Consider the following 11,778-nt stretch of genomic DNA (forward strand, 5'->3'; position numbering starts at 1 on the left):
TTTCCATCGTATAAAACGAATATTTTCAACCAGTGTGAATGTTATGGTCATTTTTACATTCCGAGCAACCTAGGCTTCACTCTAGGGCGTTGATACACCAGATAGCATAGTTAGGGCCTTAGAAGTCAACGCCAGAAGCATAAAATTCAATAAAGGTGCAACAGTTTATCCATCGTATAACAGGAGTCACTGCGAACAGTGCGAAAGTACTGGTCATTTCTACGTTCCGGGTAACCTAGGCTTCACCCTAGGGCGTTGCTAGAACAGATCGAATAGTTTGTGCCTTAGAAGTCAACGCCAGAAGCATAAAATACAATATAAATACAACAGTTTTTCCATCGTATAAAACGAATGATTGCTACCAGTATGGAAGTGATGTCATTTCTACGTTGCGGGCAACCTAGGCCTCACTCTAGGGTGTTGTTCCACCAGATTGAATAGTTAGGGCCTAAGAAGTGAACGCCAGCAGCATAAAATACAATATAAATACAATAGCTTTTCCATCGTATAAAACCACTAATTTCAACCAGTGTGAATGTTATGGTCATTTCTACATTCCGAGCAACCTAGGCTTCACTCTAGGGCATTGATTCAACAGAATGAATAGTTAGGGCCTTAGAAGTCAACGCCCGAAGTATAAAATACAGTATAAATACAACAGTTTTGCCATCGTATAAAACGAATAATTGCAAGCTGTATGAAAGTTATGGTCATTTCTACTTTCCGGGCAACCTAGGCTTCACCCTAGGCCGTTGCTCAAACAGATTGAATAGTTAGGGCCTTAGAAATCAACGGCCGAAGCATAAAATACATAAATAAATAGAACTGTTTTTCTATCGTATAAAACGAATAATTGCTACCGGTGTGAAAGTTATTTCCATTTCTATGTTGCGGGCAGCCTAGGCTTCACCCTAGGGCGTTGTTCCACCAGATGGAATAGTTAGGACAGAAGAAGTCAACGCCAGAAGCATAAAATACAATTTAAGTACAACAGTTTTTCCATCGTATAAAATGAATAATTGCAAACATTGCGAAAGTAATGGTCATTCCACGTTCCGGGCAACCTAGGCGTCACTCTAGTGCGTTGCTCCACCACATCTAATAGCTACGGCCTTAGACGTCAACGACAGAAGCATAAAATACAATAAAGATGCAACAGCTTTTCCATCGTATAAAACGAATAATTGCAACCAGTGTGAAAGTTATTGTCATTTCTACTTCCCGCGCAACCTAGGCTTCACCCTAGGGCGTTGCTCCAACAGATTGAATAGTTAGGACCTTAGAAGTCAGTGCCCGAAGCATAAAATGCAATAAAAATGCAACAGTTTTTCCATCGTATAGAACGAATAATAGCAACCAGTGTGAAAGTTATGGTCATTTCTACGTTCCGGGCAACGTAGGCTTCACTCTAGGGCGTTGCTCCACCAGATCAAACAGTTAGGGCCTTAGAAGTCAACGCCCGAAGCATAAAATACAAAATAAATACAACAGTTTTTCCATTGTATAAAACGAATAATTGCTACCAGTGTAAAAGTTATAGTCATTTCTACGTTCCGGGCAACCTAGGCTTCACCCTAGGGCGTTGTTCCACCAGATCGAATAGTTAGGGCCTAAGAAGTGAACGCCAGAAGCATAAAATACAGTATAAATACAACAGTTTTTCCATCATATAAAAGGATTAATTGCAACCAGTTTGAAAGTGATGGTCATTTCTACGTTCCGGGCAACCTAGGCTTCACTCTAGGGCGTTGCTCCACCAGATCGAATAGTTAGGGCCTTAGAAGTCAACGCCCGAAGCATAAAATACAATATAAATACAACAGTTTTTCCATTGTATAAAACGATTAATTGCTACCAGTGTAAAAGCTATGATCAGTTCTACGTTCGGGGCAACCTACGCCTCACTCTAGGTCGTTGTACCATCAGATCGAATTGTTAGGGCCTAAGAAGTCAACGCCAGAAGCATAAGATACTATATAAACATAACAGTTTTTCCATCGTGTAAAACGAATAATTGCTACCGGTGTGAATGTTATGGTCATTTCTACGTTCCGGTCAACCTAGGCTTCACCATAGGGCGTTGTTCCAACAGATCGAATAGTTAGGGCCTAAGAAGTGAACGCCAGAAGCATAAAATACAATTTAAATATAACAGTTTTTCCATCGTATAAAACGAATAAATTCAACCAGTGTGAATGTTATGGTCATTTTTACATTCCGAGCAACCTAGGCTTCACTCTAGGGCGTTGATACACCAGATAGAATAGTTAGGGCCTTAGAAGTCAACGCCAGAAGCATAAAATTCAATAAAGATGCAACAGTTTTTCCATCGTATAAAACGAATAATTTCAACCAGTGTGAATGTTATGGTCATTTCTACATTCCGAGCAACCTAGGCTTCACTCTAGGGCGTTGGCCCAACAGATTGAATAGTTTGTGCCTTAGAAGTCAACGCCAGAAGCATAAAATACAATATAAATACAATAGCTTTTCCATCGTATAAAACCAATAATTTCAACCAGTGTGAATGTTATGGTCATTTCTACATTCCGAGCAACCTAGGCTTCACTCTAGGGCACTGATCCAACAGAATGAATAGTTAGGGCCTTAGAAGTCAACGCCCGAAGTATAAAATACAGTATAAATACAACAGTTTTGCCATCGGATAAAACGAATAATTGCAAGCTGTATGAAAGTTATGGTCATTTCTACTTTCCGGGCAACCTAGGCTTCACCCTAGGGCGTTGCTCAAACAGATTGAATAGTTAGGGCCTTAGAAATCAACGGCCGAAGCATAAAATACATAAATAAATAGAACTGTTTTTCTATCGTATAAAACGAATAATAGCAACCAGTGTGAAAGTGATGGTCATTTCTACGTTCCGGGCAACCTAGGCTTCACTCTAGGGCGTTGCTCCACCAGATCGAATAGTTAGGGCCTTAGAAGTCAACGCCCGAAGCATAAAATACAATATAAATACAACAGTTTTTCCATTGTATAAAACGATTAATTGCTACCAGTGTAAAAGTTATGATCAGTTGTACGTTCCGGGCAACCTAGGCCTCACTCTAGGTCGTTGTTCCATCAGATCGAATTGTTAGGGCCTAAGAAGTCAACGCCAGAAGCATAAGATACAATGTAAATATAACAGTTTTTCCATCGTATAGAACGAATAATAGCAACCAGTGTGAAAGTTATGGTCATTTCTACGTTCCGGGCAACGTAGGCTTCACTCTAGGGCGTTGCTCCACCAGATCAAACAGTTAGGGCCTTAGAAGTCAACGCCCGAAGCATAAAATACAAAGTAAATACAACAGTTTTTCCATTGTATAAAACGAATAATTGCTACCAGTGTAAAAGTTATGGTCATTTCTACGTTCCGGGCAACCTAGGCTTCACCCTAGGGCGTTGTTCCACCAGATCGAATAGTTAGGGCCTAAGAAGTGAACGCCAGAAGCATAAAATACAGTATAAATACAACAGTTTTTCCATCGTATAAAAGGATTAATTGCAACCAGTTTGAAAGTGATGGTCATTTCTACGTTCCGGGCAACCTAGGCTTCACTCTAGGGCGTTGCTCCACCAGATCGAATAGTTAGGGCCTTAGAAGTCAACGCCCGAAGCATAAAATACAATATAAATACAACAGTTTTTCCATTGTATAAAACGATTAATTGCTACCAGTGTAAAAGCTATGATCAGTTCTACGTTCGGGGCAACCTAGGCCTCACTCTAGGTCGTTGTTCCATCAGATCGAATTGTCAGGGCCTAAGAAGTGAACGCCAGAAGCATAAAATACAGTATAAATACAACAGTTTTTCCATCGTATAAAAGGATTAATTGCAACCAGTTTGAAAGTGATGGTCATTTCTACGTTCCGGGCAACCTAGGCTTCACTCTAGGGCGTTGCTCCACCAGATCGAATAGTTAGGGCCTTAGAAGTCAACGCCAGAAGCATAAAATTCAATAAAGATGCAACAGTTTTTCCATCGTATAAAACGAATAATTTCAACCAGTGTGAATGTTATGGTCATTTCTACATTCCGAGCAACCTAGGCTTCACTCTAGGGCGTTGGCCCAACAGATTGAATAGTTTGTGCCTTAGAAGTCAACGCCAGAAGCATAAAATACAATATAAATACAACAGTTATTCCATCGTATAAAACGAATGATTGCTACCAGTATGGAAGTGATGGTCATTTCTACGTTCCGGGCAACCTAGGCCTCACTCTAGGGTGTTGTTCCACCAGATTGAATAGTTAGGGCCTAAGAAATCAACGCCAGAAGCATAAAATACAATTTAAATATTACAGTTTTTCCATCGTATAAAACGAATAATTTCAACTAGTGTGAATGTTATGGTCATTTTTAAATTCCCAGCAACCTAGGCTTCACTCTAGGGCGTTGATACACCAGATAGAATAGTTAGGGCCTTAGAAGTCAACGCCAGAAGCATAAAATTCAATAAAGATGCAACAGTTTTTCCATCGTATAACAGGAGTCACTGCGAACAGTGTGAAAGTACTGGTCATCTCTACGTTCCGGGTAACCTAGGCTTCACCCTAGGGCGTTGCTAGAACAGATCGAATAGTTAGGGCCTTAGAAGTCAACGGCCGAAGCATAAAATACAAAATAAATAGAACTGTTTTTCCATCGTATAAAACGAATAATTGCTACCGGTGTGAAAGTTATTTCCATTTCTGCGTTCCGGTCAGCCTAGGCTTCACCCTAGGGCGTTGTTCCACCAGATGGGATAGTTGTGGCATAAGAAGTCAACGCCAGAAGCATAAAATACTATATAAGGACAACAGTTTTTCCATCGTATAAAATGAATAATTGCAAGCATTGCGAAAGTAATGGTCATTTCTACGTTCCTTGCAACCTAGGCGTCACTCTAGTGCGTTGCTCCACCACATCTAATAGCTACGGCCTTAGACGTCAACGACAGAAGCATAAAATACAATAAAGATGCAACAGCTTTTCCATCGTATAAAACGAATAATTGCAACCAGTGTGAAAGTTATTGTCATTTCTACGTTCCGGGCAACCTAGGCTTCACTCTAGGGCGTTGCTCCACCAGATTGAATAGTTAGGGCCTTAGAAGTCAACGCCCGAAGCATGAAATACGAAATAAATAGAACAGCTTTTCCATCGTATAAAACGAATAATCGGGACCAGTGTGACAGTTAAGGTCATTTCTACGTTCCGGGCAACCTAGGCTTCACCCTAGTGCGTTGCTCCACCAGATCGAATAGTTAGGTCATAAGAAGTCAACGCCAGAAGCATTAAATACGGTATAAATACAACAGCTTTTCCATCGTATAAAACGTATAATTGCAACCTGTATGAAAGTTATGGTCATTTCTACTTTCCGGGCAACCTAGGCTACACCCTAGGGCGTTGCACCAACAGATTGAATAGTTAGGGCCTTAGAAGTCAATGCCCGAAGCATAAAATGCAATAAAAATAAAACAGCTTTTCCATCGTATAAAACGAATAATTGCAACCAGTGTGAAAGTTAACGTCATTTCTACTTTCCGGGCAACCTAGGCTTGACCCTAGGGCGTTGCTCCAACAGATTGAATAGTTAGGGCCTTAGAAGTCAACGCCCGAAGCATGAAATACAAAATAAATAGAACAGTTGTTCCATCGTATAAAACGAATAATTGCTACCAGTCTGAAAGTTATGGTACTTTCTGCATTCCGGGCAACCTAGGTTTGACTCTAGGGCGTTGCTCCACCAGATCGAACAGTTAGGGCCTTAGATGTCAACGCCAGAAGCATAAAATACAATAAAGGTGCAACAGTTTTTCCATCGTATAACAGGAATAACTGCAACCAGTGTGAAAGTACTGGTCATTTCTACATTCCGGGTAAGCTAGGCTTCACTCTAGGGCGTTGTTCCACGAGTTCGAAAAGCTAGGTACTTAGAATTCAACGCCAGAAGAATAAAATACAATATAAGTACAACAGTTTTTCCATCGAATAAATTGAATATTTGCAAACATTGTGAAAGTAATGGTCATTTCTACGTTCCGGGCAACCTATGCGACACTCTACGGCGTTGCTCCACCACATCTAATAGCTACGGCCTCAAAAGTCAACGCCAGAAGAATAAAATGCAATATAAATACAACAGCTTTTCCATCGTATAAAATGAATAATTGCAAACAGTGTGAAAGTAATGGTTATTTCTACGTTCCGGGCAACCTATGCTTCGCTCTAGCGCGTTGCTCCACCAGATCGAGTAGTTGAGGGCCTTAGAAGTCAACGCCAGAAGCATAAAATACGATATAAATACAACAGCTTTTGAATCGTATAAAACGAATAATTGCAACCAGTGTGAAAGTTATTGTCATTTCTACTTTCCGGGCAACCTAGGCTTCACCCTAGGGCGTTGCTCCAACAGATTGAATAGTTAGGACCTTAGAAGTCAATGCCCGAAGCATAAAATGCAATAAAAATACAACAGTTTTTCCATCATATAACAGGAATAATTGCAACCAGTTTGAAAGTGATGGTCATTTCTACGTTCCGGGCAACCTAGGCTTCACACTAGGGCGTTGTTCCACCAGATCGAATTGTTAGGGCCTAAGAAGTCAACGCCAGAAGCATAAGATACAATATAAATATAACAGTTTTTCCATCGTATAAAATGTATAATTGCAAACATTGCGAAAGTAATGGTCACTCCACGTTCCGGGCAACCTAGGCGTCACTCTAGTGCGTTGCTCCACCACATCTACTAGCTACGGCCTTAGACGTCAACGAGAGAATCATAAAATACAATAAAGATGCAACAGCTTTTCCATCGTATTAAACGAATAATTGCAACCAGTGTGAAAGTTATTGTCATTTCTACTTTCTGCGCAACCTAGGCTTCACCCTAGCGCGTTGCTCCAACAGATTCAATAGTTAGGACCTTAGAAGTCAATGCCCGAAGCATAAAATGCAATAAAAATACAACAGTTTTTCCATCACATAACAGGAATAATTGCAACCAGTTTGAAAGAGATGGTCATTTCCACGTTCCGGGCAACCTAGGCTTCACTCTAGGGCGTTCCTCCACCAGATCGAATAGTTAGGGCCTTAGAAGTCAACGCCCGAAGCTTAAAATGCAAAATAAATAGAACAGTTTTTCCATTGTATAAAACGAATAACTGCAACCAGTGTGAAAGTACTGGTCATTTCTACGTTCCGGGCAACCTAGGTTTCACTCTAGGGCGTTGCTCCACCAGATCAAACAGTTAGGGCCTTAGATGTCAACGCCAGAAGCATAAAATACAATAAAGGTGCAACAGTTTTTCCATCGTATAACAGGAATAACTGCAACCAGTGTGAAAGTACTGGTCATTTCTACATTCCGAGTAACCGAGGTTTCACTCTAGGGCGTTGCTCCACGAGATCGAAAAGCTAGGTACTTAGAATTCAACGCCAGAAGAATGAAATACAATATAAGTACAACAGTTTTTCCATCGTATAAATTGAATATTTGCAAACATTGTGAAAGTAATGGTCATTTCTACTTTCCGGGCAACCTACGCATCACCCTAGGGCGTTGTTCCACCAGATGGAATAGTTAGGGCTTAAGAAGTCAACGCCAGAAGAATAAAATGCAATATAAATATAGCAGCTTTTCCATCGTATAAAATGAATAATTGCAAACAGTGTGAAAGTAATGGTTATTTCTACGTTCCGGGCAACCTAGGCTTCAATCTAGGGCGTTGCTCCACCAGATCAAACAGTTAGGGCCTTAGAAGTCAACGCCCGAAGCATAAAATGTAAAATAAATAGAACAGTTTTTCCATTGTATAAAACGAATAACTGCTACCAGTGTAAAGGTTATGGTCATTTCTACGTTCCGGGCAACCTTGCCTTCACCCTAGGGCGTTGTTCCTCCAGATCGAATAGTAAGGGCCTAAGAAGTGAACGCCAGAAGCATAAAATACAATATAAATACAACAGTTTATCCATCATATAAAACGAATGATAGCAACCAGTGTGAAAGTTATGGTCATTTCTACGTTCCGGGCAACCTAGGCTTCACTCTAGGCCGTTGTTCCACCAGATCGAATAGTTAGGGCCTAAGAAGTGAACGCCAGAAGCATAAAACACAATATAAATACAACAGTTTTTCCATCATATAAAAGGAATGATAGCAACCAGTGTGAAAGTTATGGTCATATCTACGTGCCGGGCAACCTAGGCTTCACTCTAGGGCGTTGCTCCACCAGATCAAATAGATAGGGCCTATGAAGTCAACGCCAGGAGCATAAAATACAATAATGGTGCAACAGTTTTTCCATCGTATAACAGGAGTAATTGCAACCAGTGTGAAGGTAATCGTATGTTCTACGTTCCGGGCAACCTAGGCTTCACTCTAGGGCGTTGCTCCACCAGATCGAATAGTTGGGGCCTTAGAAGTCAACGCCCGAAGCATAAAATGCAAAATAAATAGAACAGTTTTTCCATTGTATAAAACGAATAATTCCTACCAGAGTGAAAGTTATGGACATTTCTACGTTCCGGGCAACCTAGGCTTCACCCTAGTGCGTTGTTCCACCAGATGGAACAGTTAGGGCCTAAGAAGTCAACGCCAGAAGCATAAAATACGATGTAAATGCGACAGCTTTTCCATCGTATAAAGCGAATAATGGTAACCAGTGTGAAAGTTATGGTCATTTCTACGTTCCGGGCAACCTAGGCTTCACTCTAGGGCCTTGCTCCACCGGATTCGAATGGTTAGGTCCTAAGAAGTCAACGCCAGAAGCATAAAATACAATAAAGACGCAACAGTTTTTCCATCGTATAACAGGAATAATTGCAACCAGTGTGAAGGTAATCGTATGTTCTACGTCCCGGGCAACCTAGGCTTCACTCTAGGGCGTTGCTCCACCAGATCGAATAGTTGGGGCCTTAGAAGTCAACGCCCGAAGCATAAAATGCAAAATAAATAGAACAGTTTTTCCATTGTATAAAACGAATAATTGCTACCAGAGTGAAAGTTATGGACATTTCTACATTTCGAGCAACATAGGCTTCACTCTAGGGCGTTGCTCCACCTGATCGAATAGTTAGGGCCTTAGAAGTCAACGCCAAAAGCACAAAATACAATATAAATACAACAGTTTTTCCACCATATAAAACGAATAATTGCAACCAGTATGAAAGTTATGGTCATTTCTTCTTTCCGGGCAACCTAGGCTTCACCCTAGGCCGTTGCTCCACCAGATCGAATAGTTAGGGCCTAAGAAGTCAACGCCAGAAGCATAAAATACAATATAAATACAACAGCTTTGCCATCGTATAAAATGAATAATTGCAAACAGTGTGAAAGATATGGACATTTCTACGTCCCGGGCAACCTAGGGTTCACTGTATGGCGTTCTTCCACGACATCGAATTGCTACGGCCTCAGAAGTCAACGCCCGAAGTATAAAATACGATATAAATACAACAGCTTTTCCATCGTATAAAACGAATAATTGCAACCAGTGTGAAAGTTATGGTCATTTCTACATTTCGAGCAACATAGGCTTCACTCTAGGGCGTTGCTCCACCTGATCGAATAGTTAGGGCCTAAGAAGTCAACGCCAGAAGCATAAAATACGATATAAATACAACAGCTTTTCCATCGTATAAAACGAATAATTGCAACCAGTGTGAAAGTTATGGTCATTTCTACATTTCGAGCAACATAGGCTTCACTCTAGGGCGTTGCTCCACCTGATCGAATAGTTAGGGCCTTAGAAGTCAACGCCAGAAGCATAAAATACAAAATAAATAGAACAGTTTTTCCATTGTATAAAACGAATAATTGCAAACAGTGTGAAAGATATGGACATTTCTACGATCCGGGCTACCTAGGCTTCACTCTATGGCGTTCTTCCACCACATCGAATAGCAACGGCCTCAGAAGTCAACGCCAGAAGCTTAAATACAATATAAATATAACAGTTTTTCCATCGTATAAAACGAATAATTGCTACCAGTGTAAAAGTTATGGTCATTTCTACGTTCCGGGCAACCTAGGCTTCACCCTAGGCCGTTGTTCCACCAGATCGAATAGTTAGGGCCTGAGAAGTGAACGCCAGAAGCATAAAATACAATATAAATACAACAGTGTTTTGATCATATAAAACGAATGATAGCAACCAGTGTGCAAGTTATGGCCATTTCTACGTTCCGGGCAACCTAGGCTTCACTCTAGGGCGATTCTCCACCAGACCGAATAGTTAGGTCCTTAGAAGTCAACGCCAGAAGCATAAAATACGATATAAATACAACAGCTTTTCCATCGTATAAAAGGGATAATTGCAAACAGTGTGAAAGAAATGATCATTTCGGCGTTTCGGGCATCCTAGTCTTAACTCTGAGGCGTCGCTCCACCTGATCGAATAGTTAGGGCCTAAGAAGTCAACGCCAGAAGCATAAAATACAATATAAATACAACAGCTTTGCCATCGTATAAAATGAATAATTGCAAACAGTGTGAAAGATATGGACATTTCTACGTTCCGGGCAACCTAGGGTTCACTGTATGGCGTTCTTCCACCACATCGAATAGCTACGGCCTCAGAAGTCAACGCCTGAAGTATAAAATACGATATAAATACAACAGCTTTTCCATCGTATAAAACGAATAATTGCAGCCAGTGTGAAAGTTATGGTCATTTCTACATTTCGAGCAATCTTGGCTTTACCCTAGGGCGGTGTTCCACCAGATATAATAGTTAGGGCCTAAGAAGTCAACGCCAGAAGCATAAAATACGATATAAATACAACTGCCTTTCCATCGTATAAAACGAATAATTGCAACCAGTGTGAAAGTTATGGTCATTTCTACATTTCGAGCAGCATAGGCTTCACTCTAGGGCGTTGCTCCGCCTGATCGAATAGTTAGGGCCTTAGAAGTCAGCGCCAGAAGCATAAAATACAATATAAATACAACAGTTTTTCCACCATATAAAACGAATAATTGCAACCAGTATGAAAGTTATGGTCATCTCTACTTTCCGAGGAACCTAGGCTTCACCCCAGGGAGTTGCACCACCAGATCGAATAGTTAGGGCCTTAGAAGTCAACGCCCGAAACATAAAATACAAAATAAATCGAACAGGCTTTCCATTGTATAAAACGAATAATTGCTACCAGTGTGAAAGTTATGGTCGTTTCTACGTTCCGGGCAACCTACGCTTCACCCTAGGGCGTTGCTCCAACAGATCGAATAGTTAGGGCCTAAGAAGTCAACGCCATGAGCATAAAATACGATATAAATACAACAGCTTTTCCATCGTATAAAACGAATAATTGCAACCAGTGTGAAAGTTATGGCCATTTCTACATTTCGAGCAACATAGGCTTCACTCTAGGGCGTTGCTCCACCTGATCGAATGGTTAGGGCCTTAGAAGTCAACGCCAAAAGCACAAAATACAATATAAATACAACAGTTTTTCCACCATATAAAACGAATAATTGCAACCAGTATGAAAGTTATGGTCATTTCTGCTTTCCGGGCAACCTAGGCTTCACCCTAGGCCGTTGCTCCACCAGATCGAATAGTTAGGGCCTAAGAAGTCAACGCCAGAAGCATAAAATACAATATAAATATAACAGCTTTGCCATCGTATAAAATGAATAATTGCAAACAGTGTGAAAGATATGGACATTTCTACGTTCCGGGCAACCTAGGGTTCACTGTATGGCGTTCTTCCACGACATCGAATTGCTACGGCCTCAGAAGTCAACGCCCGAAGTATAAAATACGATATAAATA

This window comes from Calliopsis andreniformis, unplaced genomic scaffold (assembly GCF_051401765.1).
Source record: "Calliopsis andreniformis isolate RMS-2024a unplaced genomic scaffold, iyCalAndr_principal scaffold0008, whole genome shotgun sequence".
Lineage (NCBI taxonomy): Eukaryota > Metazoa > Arthropoda > Insecta > Hymenoptera > Andrenidae > Calliopsis > Calliopsis andreniformis.